At 40.4% G+C, this 27,512-nt stretch overlaps 1 long non-coding RNA gene across 1 annotated transcript in view; it reads left to right on the top strand.

The window, feature by feature from the left end:
- Positions 1 to 349: 349 nt before the first annotated feature.
- LOC309828080 overlaps positions 350 to 27,512 on the top strand; it is a 104,102-nt gene continuing 76,939 nt past the window's right edge. The window contains exon 1 of the long non-coding RNA XR_014297290.1: positions 350 to 445. This is a non-coding gene — a long non-coding RNA (uncharacterized lncRNA). The remainder of the gene's footprint in view (positions 446 to 27,512) is intronic.

The raw sequence follows: 27,512 nt of genomic DNA, 5'->3' as shown, positions 1-27,512 counted from the left end.
AAGCCTTGTCAACGTCCGCTTTTCATTCTTGGAACCAGCCACCGTGCTGTAACAGCCCAAACCACATGCAGAAGCCACACTGAGGAGTAACAAGGCACTGCAGCAGTGAGCCGCCTTGGATGTGTCACCCTAGCTCAGCCCCTAAATCAAGGGTGAGAAAACTATGGCTTTCAGCCAAAAGTGGCTTGCCATCTGGTTCTGTAAATAAAGTTTTACTGGAACACAGCCATGCCCATTTGTTTATATATTATCTATGACTGCTTTCTCACTACAATGGCAGAGTAGAATAGCCATGACAGAGACCTTATGATCCGCAAAGCCTAAAATATTTACTATTTGGCCCTTTATAGCAAAGTTTGCTGACTGCTGCCTTAGATGACTGCAACCTCATCTGCCATCATGTGAAGCAGAAGAACCGCCTGGCTGAATCCAGCCAACTCACATCGTGAGTGATAATCTAATTGTTGCCGTCTTAAATCATTAAGTTTTGCGATGGTTTGTTATACATCAACAACTGAAACAAACTGTAAAATCTAATATCTGTATTTTATAAGCTTGATGATTTCATGGTTTAAATTTTTCTTTTCTTTTCTCTTAACTTTCAGTAAGCTCTGTTGAAATTTTTCCTATGTGTCTCACCTACATGTCACTGAAATTTCTCTCTCCAAGGTGAACACATTCTATGTTACTAAATCCACTAGATGTCTTTCAGTCTTCATCTCATGTGACTCTTGGTCAGCATTTGACACTCTTGACCACCTCTTTGTTCTTGAAACATCTTCTCCCTTTTATTCATTTAAATCATAATCTCCTAATTTTCTTTTGTCTTTCAGGACATTTCTTGTCAATTTCTTTTGCGGGGAGTGGGAGGGGAGAGGTGCGTGCTGATCTTCTGCCTAACATTTAATGTTCAAGTCCTCAGGATTCTCTCTTAGATTTCATTTGACAGTCAACTAATATATATTGAGCCTACTGTATGCCAGGCATTATTCTAGGTACTTGGGACACATTAGCAAACAAAACAAACAAAACTCCCTGCACTTGGAGAAATTTGTAAGTGTACACATAATAAAATAAATCATTACAAAACTAGACGTTAATAAGTGTTTCAGAAAAAATAAACAGAACAGGGGGGTAGGGAGTATAGGGTAGGGGGAGGTGGGAATTTAAAGAAAGAATAGATCAGAATAGGCATTTCTGAGATTATGATATTGGAGCAAAGCCTTAAAAAAGGGAAAGGAACTGACCTGTGGGTATCTAGAAAAGCATCCCTCTAATAATTAATGACGTTGAGCATCTTTTCATGTGCCTCTTGGCCATCTGTATGTCTTCTTTGGAGAAATGTCTATTTAGCTCTTCTGCCCATTTTTGTATTGGGTTGTTCCATGTTTTTGATATTGAGCTGCATGGGCTGTTTGTATATTTTGGAGGTTAATCCTATGTCCGTTGATTTGTTTGCAAATAATTTCTCCCATTCTGAGGGTTGTCTTTTCGTCTTGTTTATGGTTTCCTTTGCTGTGCAAAAGCGTTTAAGTTTCATTAGGTCCCATTTGTTTATTTTTGTTTTTATTTCCATTACTCTAGAATGTGGGTCAAAAAAGATCTTGCTGTGATTTAGGTGAAAGAGTATTCTTCCTATGTTTTCCTATAAGAGTTTTATAGAGTCCGGTCTCACATTTAGGTCTTTAATACATTTTGAGTTTTTTTTTTTTTTTTTTTGGCTGCGTTGGGTCTTCTTTGCTGTGCACGGGCTTTCTCTAGTTGCAGCAAGTGGGAGCTACTGTTGGTTGCAGTGCATGGGCTTCTCATTGCGGTGGCTTCTCTTGTTGTACAGCACAGGCTCTAGTTGTGTGGGCTTCAGTAGTTGCGGCACGTGGGCTCAGTAGTTGTAGCTCATGTGCTCTAGAGTGCAGGCTCAGTAGTTGTGGCATACAGGCTTAGTTGCTCCACGGCATGTGGGATCTTCCTGGACCAGGGCTCGAACCCATGTCCCCTGCATTGACAGGCGGATTCTTAACCACTGTGCCACCAGGGAAGCCCCTTGAGTTTATTTTTGGGTATGGTGTTAGGGAGTGTTCTAATTTCATTCTTTTACCTGTAGCTGTCCAGTTTTCCCAGCACCACTTATTGAAGAGACTGTCTTTTCTCTATTGTGTATTCTTGCCTCCTTTGTCATAGATTAGTTGACCATAGGTGCGTGGGTTTATCTCTGGACTTTCTATCCTATTCCATTGATGTATATTTCTTTTTTTGTGCCAGTACCATACTGTCTTGATTACTGTAGTTTTGTAGTATAGTTTGAAGTCAGGGAGCCTGATCAAAACTACATGAGGTATCACCTCACACTGGTCAGAATGACCATCACCAAAAAATCTTCAAACATTAAATGCTGGAGAGGGTGTGGAGAAAAGGGAACCCTCTTGCATGGTTGGTGGGAACATAAATTGATACAGCCACTATGGAGAACAGTATGGAGGTTCCTTAAAAAACTAAAAATAGAATTACCATATGACCCAGCAGTCCCACTACTGGACATATACCCAGAGAAAGCCATAACTCAAAAAGACACATGCACCCCATTATTCATTGTGGCACTGTTTACAGTAGCCAGGTCATGGAAGCAACCTAAATGCCCATAGACAGAGGAATGGATAAAGAAGATGTGGTACATATATACAATGGAATATTACTCAGCCATAAAAAGGAACGAAATGGGATCATTTGTAGAGACCTGGATGGAACTAGAGACTGTCATACAGAGTGAAGTAAGCCAGAAAGAGAAAAACAAATATCATATATTAATGCATATATGTGGAATCTAGAAATATGGTACAGATGAACCTGTTTGCAAGGCAGAAATAGAGACATAGACATAGAGAACAAATGTTTGGACACCAAAGGGGGAAAAGGGGGTGGGATGAATTGGGAGATTGGGATTGACATATATACAGTAATATGTATAAAATAGATAACTAATGAGAACCTGCTGTATAGCACAGGGAACTGCACTTTGCTGTACAGTAGAAACTAACACAGCATTGTAAAACAACTATACCCCAATTAAAAAAAAAAAAAGAGGACAAGTGAAAAGCATCCCGGGCAGAGAGCACAGAAGTGCAAAAACCCTAAGGCAAGGAGCGAGCCTGGGGTGTCTGAAGACAGGAAGAATGACCCCGGTGGTGGGATGCAGTGAACCCTAGGATGTGAGGTCAGAGAAGCAACGGGGTCCAGATCCTGTAGTCCTTGTAAGCCATTGTCAAGACTTGCTCTTTTCTCAGGGAGATGGGGGTGGACTTTGGGGAGTTTTGAGGAAAAGAATCAAGTCGTCAAAAGGACCACTCTTGCTGCTGAATTGAGAAAGAATGGAGGTGGCCGGCATGGCAGCAGGCTCTGGGAGAGAGTCAGACAAAAGGGTACCAGCAGAAGCCAAGAGGAGCGATTCTCTCCTCTAACTGGACACACTTTGCTTGGACAATCTGAGGTACTCATGCTGTCCTGGTTCCAGTGATCATTCATGGGCTGATGCTCCCAAGTCTGTTTTTTTCCAGCCCAAATCTCTCTCCTGAGACTCAGACTCACAAATCCAAAAGCCTACTGGTCATCTCCCCTTTCCGAGTTTTGTGGGTGCCGCAGGCTCTGCTTTTTCATCTAAAACCTTTGTCTCCTCTGGTGCTCCCTGGATTTCGCTACTGAAGCCATGCAGCCATGCCTTCTTATCAAGGCTTTGTCTTTAAGAGGCCACTGCTAACATATGTTAGTGGACAATCTGTGGTGGCACATAAATGCTTTGGGTTCCATTACCACATCGTTATGGTTTACCTTATCGGGTTTTCTGCCTATAGCGCTGGCTTGAAGGATTGGACATAGAATAAGTAGGTTTTAACTGGGACAAGATGATGGAATGCTGCCTTAGATGACACTTGAAGGCAGGGTGCCATAGTGGTAGGGCACTGAATACCCAGAGGATAGAGGATCGGAATTAGAGTGGATTCCTTACATTTTGCAGTTTTGACCAATAGGCGCCTTGCCATTGGGTAAGTAATTCTGAATTTGTCGCTTTTGTTACAATAGTAAACTTACCGTGTAGCCAGAATGCAAGAGTGAAGCCTCCATAGATATTATAGAATTTTAATATGTGAATTCAGTTTTCTTCCATCTCTCTTGGGAATTTTTTTGTCCACTCCCCATTATAATTTTAGAATTTAGTATTCATTCTTTTGACTTTAAGCAAAGGAGTTATGGAAAATGTTTTATTAGAAGGGTGTGTGATTCCTTTTTCTATGATCTTTTTTAAAAATATATAATTTGTGTGTAAAGGAGCTTCAGAAATATCTTAATCTTTTTTGTCTAACTCTTATAAGTGGTTTTTAAAAAGCAATAATTTATACAAGGCAAATAAATCTTCCCAGATTATTTTTTTCCATATCACACTTGTATGTGGGAAAGAGTCTTGTAAAAATCATTAGTGTGAAGCTAGGCCAGTGAGAGCTATTATTTTTTATTAAAAAATCAACTTCAAAATGAATGTTTAAATGCAAGCTTAACGTAGTTAAAAATGCAATTAAGTCTCATTCCTTGACACTTGAGAGCTCTTTTTATTTATTTATCATAGTCAACAAATATTTTTCAAAGGCTTGCTCTGTACCAGGCAGTATGTTTGCGCTAGGGGTAGCCGGTAAGCAAAACAGAGAAGGAAGTCGCCACCGTGGAACTTACTTCCATTGGGGGAGGTAGACAAAAAAATAGTACAAGAGAATTACTGCCTGTGGTAAATGCTAGGAAGGAAATAAAGCATGGAGGAAGAGAGACAGACAGACCTACCTAAGAGGCTACCTAAGGAGGGTCTCTCTGAGAAGGTGAATTTGAGTTGAGGCTTGAAGGATGAGGCCGCGTCCACCAGGAGAACTGGGAAGCGCCTTGGAGGGAGGGACCAGCAGAAGCAAAGGCCTAGAGGCAGGAAAGGCTCAAGGTTCCAGAAGGAGAAAGGAGGCCAAAGTGACCAAGAATGGCAGAGGTGGAAAGACGGGCGGGAGCCAGATTCTGCAGGATGTTACAGGCCTTGGTGAGGAATTTGAATTTTATTCTCAGTGTAGTAGGAAGACAATGAAGGATTTATGCAAAGGAATGATGTGACCAGATGCTGTTCTTTGCTTTTTAAAAAATTGTGGCAAAATATACGTAACATAAAATTTACCATCGTAACCATTTTTTAAGTGTGCAATTCAGTAGCATTAAGTATATTCGTGATGTTTTGCAACCATCACCACTATCCGTTTCCAGAATTCTTCGTCATCCCAAACAGAAACTCTGGATCCAGTAAACAGTTACTACAGGCTGCCTTATATGGGAATCATTTTCTGTTCCTTTAAATTTTGCATGCCCGTGATGACTTTTCTTAGAAACTCTCCCTAGGGAGAAGTCTTTCCGCCCAGGGAAAGCTATCATGGTGACTCCAGCAGTTCTGTCCCTAACCCTTATTATCCTCACAGCTGTAATCCAGACTGAGGCTCACTGAAGGGCAGGCTAGTGCTTCTGGTTGAGTAGAAGGTAGCAGCTGGGTTTTAGACCAGTTCCGAGCAAATGATCTTCCTCGTCTCAAAAACCGGCCACACCACTTTGGAAGATAGTTTGGCAATTTTTCAAAAAGTTAAACATGAAACTACCATGTGCCCAGCAGTTCTACTCCTACGTGTCTACTCAGGAGAAATGGAAACATGTATCCACAGAAAGAATCCCACCTGAGTGTTCAGAGAAGCTTTGTTCATAATAGTCCCCAACTAGAAACAACCCGCTGTCCATCAACTGACGAATGTATGAACACAATGTGGCCGGTGCATGCGACAGAATACTTTTCAGCCCCAAAAAGGAACAAACTACGGACACGGGCTGTGTCAGAACCTCAGAAACGTGATGCTAAGTGAAAGAAGCCACACACAGGCGAGCACATATTGTATGAACATGAAATAACCAGAAAATGCAAATTTCTAGACAGAAACTAGATTAGTGGTTGTCTGAGGCTAGGACTGGGAACAGAGATCACCCGTAAGTGGGCATGAGGGGGCTTCTTAGGGGAGATGAAACTATACTTAAACTGACTGATGACGATAGTTGCACCATTTGGTAAAGTTACTAAAAATCATTGAATTATACACTGAATACGAGTGAATTTTATGCTGTGTAAAACATACGTGATCAGGGGCTTCCCTGGTGGCGCAGTGGTTGAGAGTCCGCCCGCCGATGCAGGGGACACGGGTTCGTGCCTCGGTCCGGGAGGATCCCACATGCCGAAGAGCGGCTGGGTCCGTGAGCCATGGCCGTTGAGCCTGTGCGTCCGGAGCCTGTGCTCCGCAATGGGAGAGGCCGCAACAGTGAGGGGCCCGCGTACCGCAAAAATAAAGACAAATAACCCGTGGTCGGGGTCAGCTCTCCCTATCAGAAAGTCAGCCCGCTGTTCTGGCAGCGACCCTTCCCTTAAAAAAACCAAAAAAAACAACAACAAAAAACCATACGTGATCAGTAGCTTGGATAGAGTCTGATACTCAATGCTCACTGGAAGACAGAAGGTTCACCTGGACCAATATAGAAACCTTTTAACTGAGCAGAATGGGAAGGAAAATCTGTCCTAGTATTGCTGATATGCCTTGCTTTATCTGTGACAATTCTATTTTGAATGGCTCTCAGTCTCTCTATTTTAAAGGGAATGAAAGTCTCTAAAGCCTTTTTCAAAAGCCATAATTACCTAAGGTTTTCCCTATAACTGTGCAATTCTTATTTCCTTCAGCTTTTCCTACTAGGACTTCAGATCTGAAATAATTTCTGTTCCCTGAACTGTTATGTCTGTTCCCAAGTAAACTGGTTGTATCAAAGATTACTACTGAATATTTCATTTTTGGTGGCTTTGAGGAATTTGAGGAATTTGTTTTTTAAATTCTCAGAGAAGCTTTTGGTCCTCAAATGGCTGAAAGTTTCTGATCGAGATAACTTCACAAGATAACTTGGCCAGTGTTTGTTCATATCCTGTGCTTGGCTGTTTTTGGAAAAATATCTTCAAATTAATTTTTGTTTACAGGGTATGGTTAGGAAAAGAATAACTATGTTATAAACATCCTTTTGAAAAGTAGCAATTTAGGAAGAACCTAAGAATCAGGACCTGTGGCGTGACCCTGGGTAAGTCTCATTACCTCTGTTTTCCCTCTTTTCTCATCTTGTACCCTGGGGGCGGTATGTACCTTAAAGACAGCGACATAGAGAAGCACCTAGAACAGTGACCGCCAGCTAGGAAGCACTCCATAGGTGTTTTCTTTATTCTCGTGGAAAATGACCATCGGTAGTAGTTTGTATGGTATTTCTTTGGATGTTTTTATTTTTGCACGATCATTTCTTTTCAAGAAGCAGAATGAAAACCATTGTATATCTTGGGTTTTGAAAGAACAAAGCCATCATCACCATCTACATTATCATGAGCAGCAACAAACACTTATAAATGAAGGGTGGTGTTGTGGTTAAAAGAGTGGGAGCTGGGTCAGCCTACCTGGGTGTGAATGCCGGCTCTGCCGTTACCAGCTCAAGTGACCTTGGACAACTCTCTTAGCTTCCCTCGGCCTTGTTTTCATTAATAAATTGGGACTCATAATGGTACCTTTGTCATAGGACAGAGATTAAATGATAGAATATGTGAAAAGCACAACACTGTAAAAATGGGGCTAAATGATGACTCTTAGTAATTGTAGATGCTTCGACTCTGTATGAGAGACCATCCCCGTTCTTGACCAGCCAGCAATCTCTGCACTTGAATGCTAAATTTTATGTGACTTTAATCAGTTTAGAGTTGCTAAGAGCTCAAATTTCCTTACTGGGAAATAGAAATTGCTATTGTAGATTTAATGAAAGGCAGAGACGTGTATTGTCTGGCTCTTCCGTCCTTTGGATTTAAGGAGGTGTGTACAGTAGGTGAGTCCAAGGACAAGATCTGCATTGGGCAGTGTTCATGTCTTTGAACCTCCTCTTAGCAATATTCTCTCACTTCCCCTCATCAAATTTGAAGCCTCTTCTCTGAATGTCTAGGGTCTTCACATTGCCTCCTGTGGTAGATTGAAAAACGTGGCAAAGATATTTGACAGCTGCTCTCGTGAAAAAGGAGAGACTGTTTGTCCACACCTTGAATCTGGGCTGGTCTAGGCACTTGCACTGACCAGCAGAATGTACCGGAAGTGACTGTATGCAAGTTTAGGAGCCTTAAGAGGCCTTTCCTCTTCTGCCTTTGCCTCTTGGAACCCTGCCCCGCAACCACCATGCTATGAAGAATCCCAGAGTGAGAGATCATGAGAGGAGAGAGGCCCAGGACATTGCCCTGCTGAGCCCACTGGAGTCCAGTGCCAGCTGACCCCCCTGCTGACTGCAGCTGTGGGAGTGGGCTTAGGTGAGACCTGTATGAGCCACAGAGTTGTGAGAAATACTAAACCGTTCTTTTAAGCCACCAATTTTAGGGTGGTTTGTTACACAAAAAGTGTATAACTAATACTCCTGCAAACTTCCCAAGACGTCACCTCTACCCCACCCACACGCCCCACGCACACTCACGAGCGTCTCTCTGACTTGCTGGGCTAAATCAATGATGCTTTGCTGTGACCCCATCCCTGTCTTAACCCCACAGTAAAACTTTCCTCTAATGTGTCCTGGCCTTTAGGAGCCTTGCAGTCAGTTAATGGGTTTGAAAGCAAACTCATACTGTAATTCATACTGAGATCCTAGGAACTGATGTTTGCTTAATGTTTTACCTTGCTTTTTTTTAAAAAAAAAAAAAAATAGGTTATTTATTTATTTACTTTAAAAAATTTATTTATTTACTTATTTATTTTTGGCCGCATTGGGTCTTCGCTGCTGCGCAAGGGTTTTCTCTAGTTGCTGTGAGCGGGGGCTTCTCTTTGTTGCGGTGCACAGGCTCTAGGCACGTGGGCTTCAGTAGTTGTGGCTCACAGGCTCAGTAGTTGTGGTGCGTGGGCTTAGTTGCTCTGCGGTACGTGGGATCCTCCCGGACCAGGGCTCAAACCCGTGTCCCCTGCATTGGCAGGCAGATTCTTAACCATTGTGCCACCAGGGAAGCCCCTGTTTTACCTTGCTTTAACCCACAGGAGTAGCTCCTTGCAATGAAGAAATTTAAGACCTGAGGCCGGCGAGGTCCTGGGAAAGATCCCTCTCGTACATGGCTGACTCCTTGTCCTAGAGGTAGAACCTTTAGGTATATGAAAGCTAAGTAAGGCACCTCCCACCTCTGGACTCTTTTCACCTGCTTCTAACATTGCTCTTCTTTTGAGTAGGACAGTGGTTTAAAATACCCATTCTTGGGTCCTGCCCACTGAGGTACTGAGATTCTGATTCAGTGGGTCTAGGTGTGGTCTAGGTGTCTGCATTTTCATTGATGTTTAGTGACTCTGAAAATCACACACACACACACACACACGCACACGCACACGCACACACAGGGAGAGAATTCAGCCCAGTTCAGCTGAGGCATGAATGGGTACCAGTGGAAGCAGTCTGATTGATATTCACATCACATAGTAACATGGCAGAGGTAAATGGAGTTAACTTTTTTTTTTTTTTTTTTTGGTGGTACGCGGGCCTCTCACTGTTGTGGCCTCTCCCATTGCGGAGCACAGGCTCAGCGGCCATGGCTCACGGACCCAGCCGCTCCGCGGCATGTGGGATCCTCCCGGACTGAGGCACGAACCCGCGTCCCCTGCATCAGCAGGCAGACTCTCAACCACTGCGCCACCAGGGAAGCCCTGGAGTTAACTTTATAATGTGTAACTATCCTTTGTTATTGATTGAGGAAGGGGATTATACCACCCAGTCTCATCACTCAGAAATCTTGATCTTCTAGAATGTAGGATGGAAAGGGGCTTGGAGAGATGATCTGATCCATAGGCAGAAACAATCATGTCTACCTAGACACAGGAGAAGCTATCCTATTTCTAAAGGCTCTGGAAGTTGGCAATTTTAAAATCTGGTTTAATCATCCATGAATCCCCAGATCTGGAGTTTACTACCTTTTGTCAGTAAAAGTTGAAGCCCAGAAATTTATTTTTTAAATCTTTACATTTTTTGTGTGTTTTACAAATTCATGTCGTACAAAATTCAAAAGGGACAGGAGTGTACAAAGTGAATATTTCCCTCCTAGGCTTTTCCCCCCTTCATTCAGTTCCCTTCTCTGGGGCCCAATACTTTAAAAAAATTTTTTTAAATAAATTTATTTATTTTATCCTTTTTTTTTTAGATTTTTTTTTATGTGGACCATTTTAAAACTCTTACTGAATTTGTTACAATATTGCTTCTGTTTTATGTTTTGGTTTCTTGGCCGAGAGGTATGTGGGATCTTAGCTCCTTGACCAGGGATCAAACCCACACCCCCTGTATTGGGAGGCAAAGTCTTAACCACTGGACTGCCAGGGAAGTCCCTTATCTCATTTATTGTATTGTTGGCTGTGTTGGGTCTTGTTGCTGCGTGTGGGCTTTTCTCTGGTTGCGGTGAGCGGGGGCTACTCTTCACTGTGATGTGCAGGCTTCTCATTGTGGTGGCTTCTCTTGTTGGGAGCACGGGCTCTAGGCGCATTGGCTTCAGTAGTTGTGGCACACAGGCTCAGTAGTTGTGGCACACGGGCTCTAGAGCGCAGGCACAGTAGTTGTGGTGCAGGGGCTTAGTTGCTCCGCGGCATGTGGGATCTTCCCGGACCAGGGCTCAAACCTGTGTCCCCTGCATTGGCAGGGGGATTCTTAATCACTGCTCCACCAGGGAAGCCACCTAATACTTAAAAAATTTTTTTTTAAATTGAAGTAAAACATATTTACATAAAACATAAAATTCATCGTTTTAACCGTCTTAAAGTATATAATTCAGTGGTTTTTAGTATATTCACAGAGTTTTACAAACATCAACCCAATCTAATTTCAGAATACCCCATCACATCAAAATGAAACTTTATACACCTCCCAATTCCCCCTCCCCCAACTCCCTGGCAACCACTGCATTGGACATTTAATATAAATAGGATGATACGATGTGTGGCAACTTGTGTTTTTGGCTTCTCTCACTTAGCGTAATGTTTCCAAGGTTCATCCACGTTGTAGCGCGTATCAGACCTTCATTCCTTTTTATTACTCAGTAGTATTCCATTGTGTGGATACACCACATTTTTTATCCATTCATCCACTGACGAACATTTGGGTTGTTTCCTGCTTTCAGCTATTATAAATAATGCTGCTGTGAATGCTCACGTGCAAGTTTGTGGTAGGTGAATATGTTCCTCGGAGTGGAATTGCTGGACCAATGGTACCTCATTAACTCTTTTTTTTTGGCCGCTTTGGTTCTTCGTTGCTGTGCAAGCTGTGAGCAGCTTTCTCTGGTTGTGGTGAGCGGGGGCTACTCTTCGTCGCGGTGCGTGGGCTTCTCATTGTGGTGGCTTTTCTTGTTGCGGAGTGTGGGCTCTTAGGTGCGCAGGCTTCAGTAGTTGTGGCACATGGGCTTAGTTGCTCCGCGGCATGTGAGATCTTCCCAGGCCAGGGGTTGAGCCCGTGTCCACTGCATTGGCAGGTGGATTCCTTACCACTGCGCCACCAGGGAAGCCCTATGTTTAACTTTTTGAGGAACTGCTAAGATGTTTTCCACAGTAACTGCACCATTTCCTGTTCCCACCACCAGTGTATGAAGGTTCCAATTTCTCTGTACCCTCACCAACACTCATTATTTTCTGTTTTTATTGCCTTCCTAGTGGATGTTTGTTGCTAGTGTATGGAAATACAGTTGATTTTTGTATATTGATCTTGTATTCTGCAACTTTGCTGAACTTTTTTATTAGCTCCAATAGCTTTTCTGGTGGATTTTTTTTTTTTTTTTAGTGGTTTCAATATAAAACATCATGTTTTCTGTGAATAGATATAGTTTTACTTCTTGTTTTACAATCTGAATGTCTTTTATTGCTTTTCTGTGCCTAATTGCACTAGTTAGAACTTCTGGTACAATGTTGAATAGAAATGGTGAAAAGTGCATATCATTTTCTTTTTCCTGATCTTAGGAGGAAAGCTTTCATTGAGTATGGTCGTAGCTGTGGGTTTTTCACAGATGCAGTAGGAAGGTTTGGGTGTGTTCTTTCAGGGATAGTATATTCATATATTAGAAAATATATTAACATAACTTTTAGCCTATATACAGTGTCTGCACCTTGCATTTTTCAGCTAAAAATATATCTTGGAGATCTTTCTAAATTAGTACTTAAAGAATTTCTTCATTTAAACAAAAATGGTTGCTTGGTTTTTTCATTGTAGGAACACACCATCATTTATTGAATCAGCCCTCTATTGAAGGATAACCTAACTCTCAGCAGTGTTGGTCATATGAATTCAAAATCAGCAATCATTTATTTAATCCCTAATATTTATTTAACACCTACTATTGTGAAGGGCACAATAAAAGTTATTGAAGAAAGTAGAGTCTTTCATTCACCTCATTTTCCTATTTTTGTTATAGAAATACTTGAGCAAAAAAAAATAAAAAAGTTAGCCTAACCCTATTTCTTCCAACTTTCTAAATTTCAAACACATAGAAGAGTTGAAAGAGTTGTACAAGGTAACTCAAATAATAATTACCTAGAATAATCAATTGTTAACATTTTGCCATCTTTATCTATGATAATATGTTTATTTGCTCTGTTTGCTGAATCATGTGAAAGTAAGCTGTGGATTTCTGGACAATTCACCCCTAAAAATAAGGATGTTCTCCTACTTAACTACCATATTATATCACACAGAAACTTAACTGTTTATTCCTAAATATCATCAAATATCTGATCCATGTTCAGTTTTTAAAATTTGTCCCTGCAATGTCTTTTCAGTTTCTTTTTTTTTTTTCTTAATTAAGATCTAATCAAAGTCTACAGTGCATTTTGGTTGTTATCTCTGTTAAGTCTCTTTTATCTAGAACAGTTCCCGTATCTTTTTTTTTTTAAATAATATTGACTTTTTGAAGAGACTAAGCTAGTTGACTTTTAGAATGTCCCACATTCTAGCTTTGTCTGATTGTTTCCTCATGGTATTGTTTACCCTGTTCTTTTATTCCCAGTATTTTCTGTAAATTTAGAGGTTAATCCTAAAGTTTTGATAAGATACAGGTTATCTTTGGGACAACATTTAGTAAGTGAATCTATATACTGTTGCATCCTATCAGGAGGCATATGATGTCATTATTCTCCTATTAGTGATGTTAAGTTTGATCACTTGTTTTCGGTAATGTCCTCTAGAACTCTCCATTGAAAAGGTACAATTTCCCCTTTAAGCTCTGATAGTTACTCCTTTAATCATTAGAGAATGTCAAAGACTTGTATTTGGAGGAGAGGTGGTGGAAATCTATTTGCTTCTTTTCTTCCTTATATACCTCAATTCCAGCTAGTGGTTTAGACAACTTTTAGTTACAAATAGAAATCTAATGGCAGGCATGCAATAGATCAGGTGACAATCTATAACCTGGAATAGTAGGGCATGATCAGCCCCTTACTCTGGGATCAGTGGAAAGGTCACTGCATTAGAAATCAAAACCAGGGATCACAGTTTCAGTCTCTAATCTGCCACGAGCTAGCCATGTGACCTTAAATCATTTAACTTCTCTGGGCTCCAGTTTCTTCATCCTTGAATCCAGATGGTCTTTAGAGTTCCCTATGGCTCTGGTGATGCTATGCTTTTACTCCATTTCACTTAGTGAAAAATATTAGATCACATTTACTAGATGTACAATGTGGGAGCTTTTGTTTCTCTCAAAAATTAAAACACTTGGGAATTTCAATTAATTCCATGATTAGGGGGTGCCTACTCCATGTAGGTGTTCACTACATATTCTTGTGAATCAGGATACTAGTTTTGATGGGTGGACTTTTGGTTTTATTATTATGTTTTATTTTTATTTTTTCCTTTTCTTTTCCATGACCCAAGAAAATTGTTGGGCAGCTAGGTTACTTTTTCTTTGTCCTATCGGTTGAATTCTGTCCCTCCACCAAATTTATATGTTCAAGTCCTAACCCCCAGTACCTCAGAATGTGAACTTATTTGGAAATAGCATTGTTGTAGATGTAATTAGTCAAATTAAAATGAGATTATCAGGGTGGGCTCTAATCCAATATGACTGGTATCCTCATAAAAAGGGGAAATGTGGACAACAGAGACATACACACAGGGAGACTGCCATGTGAAGATGAAGGGAGAGATTGAGGTGATAAATCTATAAGCCAAGGAACACCTAAGATTGCCAGCAAACCACCAGAAGCTAGGAGAGAGACCTGGAACGAATTCTCCTTCATATCTTTCAGAAGGAACCATCCCTGCTGACACCTTGATGTTGGGCATGTAGCCTCCAGGACTGCAAGACAATACATTTCTGTGGTTTAAGCAAACTGATACACTTGGTATCCCTGATCTGGTAATCAATTCCTTGAGGAATTATAATAACCTACAGGGAAAGTAAAGAAATCACAAGCTTTTCTCTCTTTCCTTTAAACCATTTTTGAAAATTGAAGTATAGTTCATTTACAATGTTGTGTTAGTTTCAGGTGTACAGCAAAGTGATTCAGTTATACATACATATATACATATATATGTTCTTTTTCAGATTCTTTTGCATTATAGGTTATTACAAGATATTGAGTATAGTGCCCTGTGCTATACAGTAGGTCCTTGTTGGTTATCTATTTTACAGATAGTAGTGTGTATATATTAATCCCAAACTCCTAATTTATCACTCTCCCCACCTCCCACAGGCTTTTCTCTTGTACAGATGTCAGAACCCTTACCAGGCTGAAAAATATGTATGAATGTATGTATGTACGTATGTATGTATTCATGCAAATTCTGTATCAGACCAGACACATTTTCTGAGCCGTTCATGGGGTAATTTGCTGCAATTGTGTCTCTGGTAGGTTTTGTGCATCTGTACATGTGCACATGTGTATATTCTCAGGCATGTATATATAAATGTCAGCCTTATCTTTTCAATACATTCTGACTCTTGATACCAAGGAGACAGACTAGAACTCATTATTCTCCAACTGAATTTAAATATCTTAGTTGTTTCAGCATACATACGGTCACGTCCCCAACACAAAAAAAATTATAATCAGACTTTTGAGTAAAAATCTTAATAATTGCTCGCAATTCCTATATGTAGCAAGATACCAGCCATGGAAAGATATAAAGGAAGCCAGGTAAGTAGAAAATTCCTCTGAAGAATACAAATGATCTGCTAGAATTTTCTATGCATTTCCACGTTTCGCCAGAATCTTGGGATGTGGACCTCTCGATACATGTTATACTTCAATAGGTAATTTAAAAAGCACACAGATGCAAAAAATGCTTTTGTGTGGTTCAGATGAGTGGCTTCAGAAAGCTCTATGGATGTAGTGGTTTTATGAGCATTTCTTCATCTATTCTAATGGTATAATTTGTTCTGCTTTGGAGGAGTTTCCTCACCTGTGTCCTGATGACCACTATGGTTCCTTCCGCCTATAAAATGCTATCGGTCTAACATAAATGATAGCAGAAGTAGTTAGTGCTAGCATGAATTTTTCAAATGTGACCTTTCAAGGTTGACGTTCTGACGTAAGCCTTCATCAGTGATTGTTACTTAACCACAAAATCATCTTGCAAACGTAACAAACAAATCTGGCTGTTGTTATAAAAAATTTAACTGTGTCTGATTATGTACTGTGATAAGAACAAAGTGCTTAACCAGAGAGTTGGTGGATATGAATTAAAAAAGGGACAATAATGGAATTTTTATACTTACTGATGAGAAGTTCAAGTATATCTGCATGTCTGCAATTAATGCCTTGTGTAAATGTAAGCAAAATGCATTTATCTACCTGAAAAGAAGCTCATCTTGCAAAAATAAAGATTTAGAATAGTTCTGTTTTGCAATAGAAAGACTGGTGATAAATGAGAAACGTGTTCATCATAAAGACGACTGTGGTTCAGACTAGTCCAGATGCCACAGGGTCACTACCAAACTCTTACACTCGTGGTTGAATTTAGAGTGGTTTGCTTAGGCACATGGTTTGGAGTGAACAATCATTACCCAGACGTTATACACATGTCTCAACTTCTGTAGTGGTATAGAAAGAACGGAGACCTCAGAATCTCTTCTTCCGATTCACAGTGTTACAAAGACAAACTAATGGAAACCAAAATGAACTCCTACGAGCCCAAAGAACATAACTTTGTCACTATCAGCCTAAAATACTGCCTTTACCTGGTCTCGTGGAAGTTCTAATAAACAGTGCAGGAGGCATTCATCCAGGGGTAAAACGTATTCCATAAAAATTGTCCTTTCTTTGGACTTGAGGATATGGGGAGGGGGAAGGGTGAGCTGTGACAAAGTGAGAGAGTGGCACGGACATATATACACTACCAAACGTAAAATAGATAGCTAGTGGGAAGCAGCCGCATAGCACAGGGAGATGAGCTCGATGCTTTGTGGCCACCTAGAGGGGTGGGATAGGGAGAGTGGGAGGGAGGGAGACACAAGAGGGAAGAGATATGGGAACATATGTATATGTATAACTGATTCACTTTGTTATAAAGCAGAAACTAACACACCATTGTAAAGCAATTATACTCCAATAAAGATGTTAAAAAAATTGTCCTTTCTTTAGGGATACTTCTGGTATGATAAGCACTTATTTCACAAATCTTTCCAAAAATGACTCCATAGTCCATGATTTATCTTTTCAAGTGTGCATCCTAAGAGCCCAACCCTGGCAATTCCATTTTCAAACCCCAAAGAGACATAAGCAGGACTGTGAATTATGTCACCAACCTGATAATAACCGGTGATCCAATTTAATCTGTTTCCAGATTTTCTAATAATGATTCGATGTTACAATGTTTGGCTTCAAAAATGACATAAATAACATTTTTTACTGCCAGTGTTTTTATGATCTCTTTTCATATCTGTCAGTTCCGATTATTCAAGATATCTATCAGTGTATATCAGGCATTGAGCCACTTATTTGATTTTACTTAGATCCAACTGCTTCTTTGAAAACCTATGCTGAATTGGGTTCTTGAATTATGATAGTGAGTTTCTCAAGTTCACATATCTGGCAAACAGAATTGTTTTTGTATTCATTAATCCATTTTTTAAAAATAATTTTATGGCTAGTGTGGGCTGCCAAACACAAGCTCAGTGAAACTTTACAAAGATGGGGAAGGATTAACTATTTAATGTAATTAATTATTCCTGTTTTGTTCACAGTGACAATCTGTCTTAAGACACCCTAAGACATGCCCTGGGCATAGGCTCTTTTCCGCCTAAACTCTCCAGTGTTAGCAGATGTGCAGGGACTCAGGAAGACAATTATTGATAAAGTACCAGCTAGTTCCCCAAAGACCCAAGGCTTGTATACATCCCAGCAGCCCATAAGCACATCCTTCTTCTGACCCAGCAATAGGAGAGCGCAGAGATGGGAGTGCTTCTTTGCCATCTACTCACTGGAGGCTGTGCGTCCACACTTCTCCTTAAGGCTTGGGTGATGTTTGCAGTATGTGTGTGAATGCACCCTCCTGAACCTGGTGTGGATCTTCCAAATGATCTCCCCTTCCTTCCTTCAAACCTCAGCTTGAATATCGCTTCTGCTAGGAAGCCTTTCTCCATCAGCCTAACATGGGGCATGAGTTAGGGTTGCCACATTGCACAACTGTAGAATATATATATATTCTTTTTCAGGTTCTTTTTCCTTATAGGTTATTAAAAATATTAGGTATAGTTCCCTGTGCTATACGGTAGGTCCTTGTTGTTCATCTATTTTATATATAGTAGTGTGTATATGTTATTCCCCAATTCCTAATTTATCCCTTCCCCTGGACCTTTCCCCTTTGGTAACCATAAGTTTGTTTTCTATGTCTGTGAGTCTCTTTCTGTTTTGTAAATAAGTCCACTTGTATCATTTTTTTAGATTCCACGTATAAGTGATATCATATGATATTTGTCTTTCTCTGACTTACTTCACGTAGTATGATAATCTCTAGGTCCATCTGTGTTGCTGCAAATGGCATTATTTCATTTTTTTAATGGCTGAGTAATATTCCATCGTGTATATGTACCACATCTTCTTTATGCATTCCTCTGTCGATGGACATTTAGGTTGTTTCCATGTCTTGGCTACTATAAATAGTGCTGTAGTGAACACTGAGGTGCATGTATCTTTTCGAATTATGGTCTTCTCTGGATATATGTCCAGGAGTGGGATTGCAGGACCCACGTGCCCTTCTTATGTGCTACAGCTTCCACTGACTTTACCCTGCTGAACTGTAACTGTTTCCTTGTCCACCTTTCCTCCTGAAGAACAGGGACTGTATCTTAGGTGGTTGAACCTGGCAGAGTATGTGCTCAGTAAAGGGTAAACTGAGTTGTTAAGTTCTGTGGCTCTGGATCCCGTATCCCCCGATGTGTGGACCAGAGCAAGCAGTTGCCGTAGTCTTGTTTTGGAAGAGAGGTGCTACCCGCGTTAGAGGTCTCCCTATTCCTCGTCATTTATGAGCGTTACCTCCTGCCAGGCCCCAGTACCCTGTGTACCTTCTGAGAGAACAGGGCTGCTGGAGGGGTTGGAATGGGAGAGAGGGGCTGAATAAACCCAGGTGCTCCAGCCTTGGTTGGTACCATGGTTTTTTAAAAAAGCATGTCCACCCCCTTCCACACCCCTTATCTTTTCTAAGGTAGACCTGTCCGTTGTAAATTCGAGTTTTAGTGGCAGAGAATTATATAATCCATAAGGTCTGATTTGTTATTTATTCATTTAATATTTTATATATATATATATGGAAGAATCAAAATCATTGAAATCAAAAAAGATGGTTCTGCTTTGTGGAAAACAAATCCTTATGCTATAGTACATTTTTCTATTAAAAAAAAGAAAAACTGATTTTCAGAGTTCTGCCAACAACACTCTAAGTGCTAGATTTGCAAATAGGCTTATATTCGTCTTTAGAGAATATGCATATTCAGAGCCATATTATTCAGGAAATATTTGGTTATCTTCAGACTTAGTAAAACTTATGGCTAAAAATAAAAGGGGTAAAATATAAATAGTGGGGAAAGTTAGGGAAGAGGAACAGCAGCCATTACAAGAATAGAAAAGAGAGGAAGAGGTAAGGGGGACTGTGTGCTATTTTCTGTTTTGGTTTATGTCTTCACCACTATCTGAAGTTCAATTCAACTGAACAAATATTAACTAGGTACCCAGCATGCAGAGGGTCAGAAGATGCAATATCAGCCTCCATGTTCTTGGAGTTGAAGAGACAGGATATAATGACTGACTCCCCAAAATGCTTTCCTTCAGGTAATGAAACCATGATGTAGTTTAGGGTTTGGACTCAGTTCCATGGTAGCCCCGGCCCCTCACCAAAGAATTGTTCAGACACCCAGGCCTAAGCCTGAAATAAAATTCCTCCAGCCACAATGGTTGGTTCAGGAATGATTGTGTGACCCAATTTAGTCCAATTAGATGCCAAAGGAAGTTTTCTGAAGGCGCCAGGGAGAGTTTCCTGATTCCTAAAACAGAGAATAGACAGTAGGGTATTCTTCCCAGGGCCCCAACTGGGTATGAATAGGAGACCCACAAGCACTGCAGCATAAAAGTTGTGAACAGAGATCAGCAGAGTCAATAAAATCTCAGAGAAATGGGTGGAGAACACTGATCAGGCCTTGCCTGAATTTGCACTAATGCTTCATTTCATTTTAATTGTATGAATCAACAGATCTTTGTCGATTGCTTAGGGCAGTTGGAGTTGGCTCTTTGCATTCTAACCGATACACTTGGTAAGCACCCTGATATTTATAACGCTTGTCAGAATATGATCAGTGATATAAAGTTTATGCTGAAGAACGAAGCAGAGTCCCTCGGGGAGGGGATCCCGTTACTAGTAATTGTGGAGTAAAATAATATGAATAGTATCAATTAGAAATTAAACTAGGTTTACAAGAAGGAATTAACACACGACAGAACAAATAACAAACGTTAAATAAGAGAAACCTAAGTTAGAAATGAATCATAGAATTTGAGAGTTAGAAGAGATCTCAAAGCTTAGATAGGAAAACCCCTAGATTTCCTGTGTACAAACAGGCCCCGAGAGGCTAAGTGACTTGCCCCAAGTCGCAGAACTGAGTTGCAAGGTTGAGAACCCAGTTTTCTTGAATTCCGAATGGGGTTCTTTCTGCTGCATTCACATAGTTCCCTCTCTAAAGATAGGAAAAGAAATAGGAAAATGGTATTTTAAAATGTCAGCATAGGAAGAAAAGTGAGGAAAATGCTGCATTTTCATTTAACGGGGATTTAGGAAGCTCATAATAGAAATTTTGGATATTTTATTTTTAAATAAGACCCTGGCCTTTACTAAAAGGTTGAGCATATGATACCGCGTGGAACCACCTGGGGTAGCAATGCTATGTGCTCCATGTAAAGCCAGGCGGGGCTGGTTCAACCCACTCTCACCCCAAACCCGTGACGCCCCGCCCCGCCCCCTGAGCTGTCAATCATCTGGCTCTTGATAGAGTTAGACTCTACATTCTTTTACAAGATCAAAACCCATTCCTTAAGAGGTCAGGACAATAGTGTATTCAGCTTGGTGTCTTTGCGCTGTGGGACGTTTTTCTTTATTCTTCCCACATGTTAAGTGAGGTAGGAGATTCCAATAGAACTGTAAATGCTAAAACTGCAGTAACATGGATCTCTTGAGTTAGACCTGTGTTCTGGTCTCAGGTGTTCTATTTTAATTGCTCTAAGATCTTAAACACGTTGTGTAACCTCTGAGTTTCCATTTCCTCGTCTGTTAAACTAACAACTGCCTTGCCTATCTTTCAGGGTTGTTATGAAGATCAAAAAAGCTCATGACTGAAAAGCAGAGGGTGATTTCTACAGCCTTTCATGCCCCTCAATTCAAAGATTAGGGAGCCGGGAGCAGCTGAGGGACTCCCAGGTCTGTTAGTGACAGACAGGTAGACCAACCCCTTCCTGAGAATGGTGAGATTCGACCTCCAGGATAGAGACTCATAATTACATTCAAAACAGCTACCAGATTTGCGAGATTTATTCAACAACCGCCTAACAAAGCTATATATGAACACTGGATTCTACCATTTCTCTTAAAATGATGCCCCAAACGTAATAAAACATTACGTAAAATGCCAAGAGAGATCGGTATGAACAATCTAGCAGAATGAAGCCCATTTTAAAATCAGTTTCTAGCACTGTTTTGCTTTTTTAGCTAAAGAAAAGAAAAAACACTCAGAGTGACTAGGAAGTTCAGTGAAGGAAAGGAAAATGATTTCTCGTGGACCTGTGTTAACAGTACAGACACTCAACACGGCATCGTCTTCTCCAGACCTTTCCCAAATTCTCCTTTTCCCTGAGTCTGTGAACCCTGCAACTTGAATACTCGAGGTCTTTACTCACATGTAGCCAGTCTCCTGCGTTAACAATTTAAACGATGTCTTTCCTCAGCCAGAATGACTGTGAGATCTTGTGATCTACCATATTGACATTCTTTCTATACTCTATGTGTTTGTCTGTTTGCCACTTTCACAGAAGGATTTGAAGCAATTTATACAAATATATGCTCTGTCCAAGAATAAAACAAAGTGGAGTGAGTTTGGGGAAAGAAAAAAAAATATGGATAAGGAAATGTGATGAACTGCCAGATATATATACACAGTAGCCCAGCTCAGTTGCCAGCAGTGTGGGGAAAAAAGAAAAAAAAAAAAAGACTCTAAGCTTTTCGAGAAGCCAGAGCAAAGGCAAATCTTTGCTACCTGGTGATCGCCATTTGGTTTATAGTCGGCAGCCTGTGCCGGGCTGGAGAGAAGCAGCAGAAGGCAAGCTTGGCTTACAGCCAATGCAGCATACTCTTAGGGAACCATACTAGCGAAAGCATTAAATTGCACCCTGAACTCTAAATATTCACTTTTAAAACATCCATCTGTCCACCACCCACGAGCCCAGTGGAGTGGCTGCTTAACTTCTCCAGTGAGTAGCCCATCTACAGATTCTCCTACCCTGAGCAAATTGGGTTATATCCAAATTCAAAGGCTGCCTTTGCTCCCGCGGAAGCCACTTAAGCGTCTGCTGCCCTTGGTAAATTCACTGCCCTAGGCAACTGCTTGTTCCATTTCTGTTCTTTTCCCAGCCAGAGTCATTGTTCCGACTTATTTGTATGAGTCAATGCTTCTCAGATACCCAGAAGCCTATTCCCAGAGCTCACTCATTAGTCAAGTCTGTTTTTTCACTAATCAATTACATTCTTTTGTAAAACTAGCTAATCTGAAGAAAAGTGAGTTAGTTAATTTGAGAAAACAAGTGTTGAAATTGTTGTAGTATCATGTTTTCATAGAAAGTGCTTCTCTAAATTAGAGTTGAGGTATATATGTGAATGATGCAAGTGGTCATGGGATTTTAGGAACGGGTCTTTATCCTTGTGGCCATCTCCCTAGATTTTCTTCTCTCTTCCAGTGTACCTTTTTTTAAAATTTTTTGTTTTATGTTGGAGTATAGTTGATTAATATCGTTCTGTCAGTTTCAGGTGTACAGGAAAGTGTTTCAGTTATACATATACATGTATCTATTCTTTTTCAAATTCTTTTCCCATTTAGGTTATTATAGAATATTGAGCAGAGTTCCCCATGCTATACAGTAGGTCCTTGCTGGTTATCTGTATTTTAAATATAGCAATGTGTACATGTCAATCCCAGACTCCCAGTCTATTCCTCCTCCCGACCTTTCCCCCCGGCAACCATAAGTTTCCAGTGTACCTTTTTGACAACAGTGCTATATAAACAACCTTGTTCCTAGTTGAAAGAAAGACCTGTGAAATGACAGGCCCGTGGGTGTGCATGGGAGGGTAAGATTGAGACACGGGAAGTAGACAAAGAATGGGTGACACTATTTGGGCAGCTTGATTTAGCTGTGTCTATAATCATTACTTTGTGATCATTTTTATCACCATCTGCCTAACTAATAGTGTTTTTAAAACCAGAGCCTTAATTCAGCCCCTGCAGAGTGTTTGTTTTAAACTATTTGGTCTATCTAACAACTGGTGACAAACTATCAGAAACTCGCAGAGAAGATTCTTTCATTCATTTACACAGACTTAAATGTTTCAATTGCATGAACACATCACTTTTATTTTAGTCACAGCTTTCTTCTCTCGTTTTGATCTGCTGTTTGACTTTTTGCCTTGCCAACCCAGATTCAACTGTCTTCAAAGATGTCTTTAGCGATCATTAAAAAAATCAGCTCTCTTTTCTTTGGCTAACTCTGCAACCTGGAGAATTAAAACAACATTGTCTAGTTGTGCTGTTGACTCATGCGCAATCTTCAGAAAAGTAAATCACTTTCCTGTGGCTGATTAGCTTTTGTAGCAAGGTTTCCATGAACATATGCTCTTTGGAGACTAGCAGTAATTCCATCTGTTTTTCTCTCCTATCCTTTGTAATACAGAATGTGGAGGATCTATAGGAGCTGTGAATTACTGAACTTCTCTATACCTTTAAGAATGCGTTTCCGATTCAAAAGATTTTCATTAGTTTTGATAAATGGTACAGTTTAGGAAAAGAGGCTATTTCTTAATCTGTAAAACTGATAGGTTTTATAGATTTGGATTTCTGTGGAGTCTATTTTTTTCTTGTCCATCTGTTGTCACAAACTCACAAATGAGAAATAGCAATTATTGTGAAAGCAGAGTAACCAGTATAATCATCTCCAGTTTTGGAACAGGTTGTACTACTTTGTATTTGTCTTCACCTGCACATGTCAATTTTAATGCTTCTCTGAGGTAGATAATTTTATGTTATTTTATAGATAAGGATAATGAGGTACTGAGAGGTTGATGGAGTCCTGGTGTCATATCACCATGCCACAAAGTAAGCTTTTAAAGCTCAGATTCAAGGATCAGAAGTACGATTTGCTGCCAAACCACATCAGAAAAGATTCCCAGATTTTGACACCAAGGTTGTGTCTATTTGACATAAGGATATGCAGGTTGACTGGGTCAACTTTTTCTCCGCCTCTCGGGTCCTCCTTCCACTTCATCAAATACAACATAGGCTCGAAAACAAGAGCCGTGACGCTCTCCCCAAAGTTTTATCTTTAAAACAGGGATTATAAGCCTAATACTTATAGAGTTGTTTTGAGGAGGAAATGAGAAGATGTACAGGCTTTGTTACAGACGCTGGTACTTAGTAGGTATTCAATAAATTAACTACTATTATCATTATGATCAGCTCATAGAGGAAAGAAATGGAGGACTTCAAAATCCCTGACTCGGAGCAGATTAAAAGAATGTTTGTAATAGGGTGTTTACTTTGAAAAAGAGAAAGTTTCAATTGTTTCTTCCAAAAGCTTGGACGAGCTAAGATACTCTTCTGTAGACGCACAATGCTTGGAGCCAGGAATTGTCTTGTATTACTTTCTACCTATTATCGATTCTTGTCGTCTACTCTCATCTATATATCTACTGTCTATCATTATCTATTGATTTTCTGTCAGTTATCTATCATCTGTTATCATCTATTATCCTATTACACAAGAATAAATTTTTATCCCATAACTCTCCCATTTACCCACAGCCAATTGACAAGGGTCAAAGACCTATCACAGGGATAATAAAGGAGAAATAGCAAAGTGGTAGCTAGCAACCACTTATGAAATTACCAATATTTGGTGATTTTTGACCTACATGAGTAGCAATTTCATATGATTCAACCTAATAGACTATGAATCCAGACGCACCCAGGCTACGAATTAAAACCTAAGAGACGATGTATTTTCTATTGTTTTTTTCTGACCTACTTCCAAAGCATATGAAACAAACATATAGCAAAAGATTAAAAAAATTGAATAGGAAATAGTGATTCACCAGAGTTGTTCAACGTTTATAAAGTACAAATGAATTCAGCACAATTTCAGTTTATTGCACTTGCCATCTTCAGAAGCCATTTTAGATACAGGAAATGGCATTTTCTAAATATAAAACAGAAGTAAACATTAACAAAAATTATGGCTATTTCTAGCATGAAAGCCCACTGTCTTTTAAATATTTCTTTTTAAATTTAAGTTTATTTATTTTTTAATTTATTTATTTTATTTATTTTACTTTCGTCTGCGTTGGGTCTTTGTTGCTGCGCGTGGGCTTTCTCTAGTTGCAGCGAGCCAGGGCCACTGTTCGTTGTGGTTTGTGGGCTTCTCATTGCGGTGGCTTCTTTTTGTTGCAGAGCACGGGCTCTAAGAGCTTGGGCTTCCGTAGTTGTGGCATGCGGGCTCGGTAGTTGTGGCTCACGGGCTCTAGAGTGCAGGCTCAGTAGTTGTGGCGCACGAGGTTAGCTGCTCCGCGGCATGTGGGATCTTCTGGGACCAGGGCTTGAACCCGTGTTCCCTGCATTGGCAGGTGGATTCTTAACCACTGAGCCACCAGGGAAGTCCCAGGACAGGGTTATTTTTAAAACCAAATTTTCTACTGCGTTAGACGATATATTCTTATTATGTGTTAAATAGCTCTAATATTGAAGAGTATTTTTACAAGATAATTTTATACCTTCCTCCTTACTGTTTCCTGCTTCCTTAATTGGTCACCTCGCTAATGGAACTCTCTCTCTGAAACATTGTGGCTTCGCTGTCAAAAGGGAGAGGCCAACAGGCTATGAGTAATACTGTCTTCAAGGCTGGGATTATTATGCTTCCGTCCGTCTTCCTTTCCTATAAGCAGAGCTACCGTCCGTTATAGGCTATACACGCTCTCCCAGGACAGGCTGACCTTCAGCATGCTAATGAAATCAAGACACGTCTTTCAGCACGCAATTAAATTTCAGTGAAGTTCAGAGGTTTTCAGATGTGACATCTTAAAGACGATTTCATCTGCAAAAGTTTCACAAATCACAGGCTGGCAAATTATCAGCTGTACGGAGTCAACATTATCCTCAGCTGTATCTTCTCAGGAAAACAGGCTGAAGTATTATTAACAGGAGGTTTTCTGAAAGGCTCCCTATGGCACCTTTGTTGAAAAGATATTAAACCAAACAGCTGCTGATACGGAAACTGGCTGTTTGAACTCTAACTCAGTATATGTTGACGGGGGAGCCTGTGAGGTCTGACAAACATGATGCAAGAGATGACTAAACATTTGATACTTATTACTCTGCAGTATTCCTGGGGCCAGGGAGGTAGCAGGGATGGCGTTGTGTGGTGCTAAACCGAGACCCAGGTCAGTGAGACTTGAAAGGAACCATTCCTTTGTCCTCCTTTCTAGAGATTCAGGCATTATAAATATTAACTTGTCCAAGATCCTGCTTCAGAGCAATCCTTGACAGGACGAATGAAACATTTTGCAACACCTTAAAAAGAAACGATCTTATCACTGCTGCAGAGCTAGTTTTATTATCCCACTTCCTAAAAAAGCCAAGAGACCTCAATAGCTCTGGCAGAATCTTTGTAAAGGTGATGGAATTTGGCCTTTTAATGACGCAAAAAGATGCACGTGTGGATTTTGCAAGGTCGTACTTCCTCGTACATAAGTGCTGGGTTTCACCCATGTTTGAACTGTTTGGACTTTTAAAATACAATAAATACAGATACTATCGTATGGAATTTCTTTTAAAAGCACAAAAAGTTAAGAGTATAGAAGTGTATTTGGGTTATGTGGCACAGTTGGTCTTTCACAATTTTAGAAAAATGAAAGAAAGCATTCTCATTGCAAATACTGTTATTTTTAACCAGTACAAAAGTCATCAGTTGTGCTAAAATTTCCATAAATGCAAAACAAGTGTGTTCCAACATAATTCAAGACCATGGATGACAATCCAAGAAATACTTACTAAGCCAGCGGTCAGGCAGACCATGGCCAGAGGGTCACATCCAGCTCCCAGCTGATCTGGGAGCTTAGGATGGTTCTTATATTTTTAAAGACTTCTAACAAAGAAAGCAAAGAATAATCAATCGCTACTGTTCATGGCCGGCAAAGCCTAAAATATTTACTAACCAGTCCTTAGCAGAAAAACTTTGCCCACTCCTGTAATAAGCAGCTTGCTATGCTGTGAGCAGAACCTGCATCTTCCATCAGACCCTGCAAGATTGAGTAAAATCTTCCCTGCCCCTTAATAGTTTATAATCTACACATAAGGGGCGTAAGGCCAGTAAGCCCGATTGTAAAGTAAATGGAATCAGATAAGGGCCTCAAAGGAAGAGACACCAGGCTTGGTGGAGAAATAGGGAGTGGTTTCTTGGGAGGTGATTCAGATGAACGCTGCAGATAAGAGATTTTGAAGGAGAGAGGTGGGTGGAGTGAAGAGGGGGTCAGAGAAACCGAAATGCAGGAAGTGCTCTGGGACCTTAGGGCAAGTCACTTGCAGAAGCAAGTGGCCGGAGGGGTGGCCTCCCAGGCAGGAAACCCAGGCAAGGGTATAGCACAGGCCACGGGTAAGGAGTTGGTAGGGA

Source organism: Grampus griseus, assembly GCF_964374135.1.
Source record: "Grampus griseus genome assembly, chromosome: 10".
Taxonomy (NCBI): Eukaryota; Metazoa; Chordata; class Mammalia; order Artiodactyla; family Delphinidae; genus Grampus; species Grampus griseus.
This window is presented reverse-complemented; position numbering and strand designations above follow the sequence as displayed.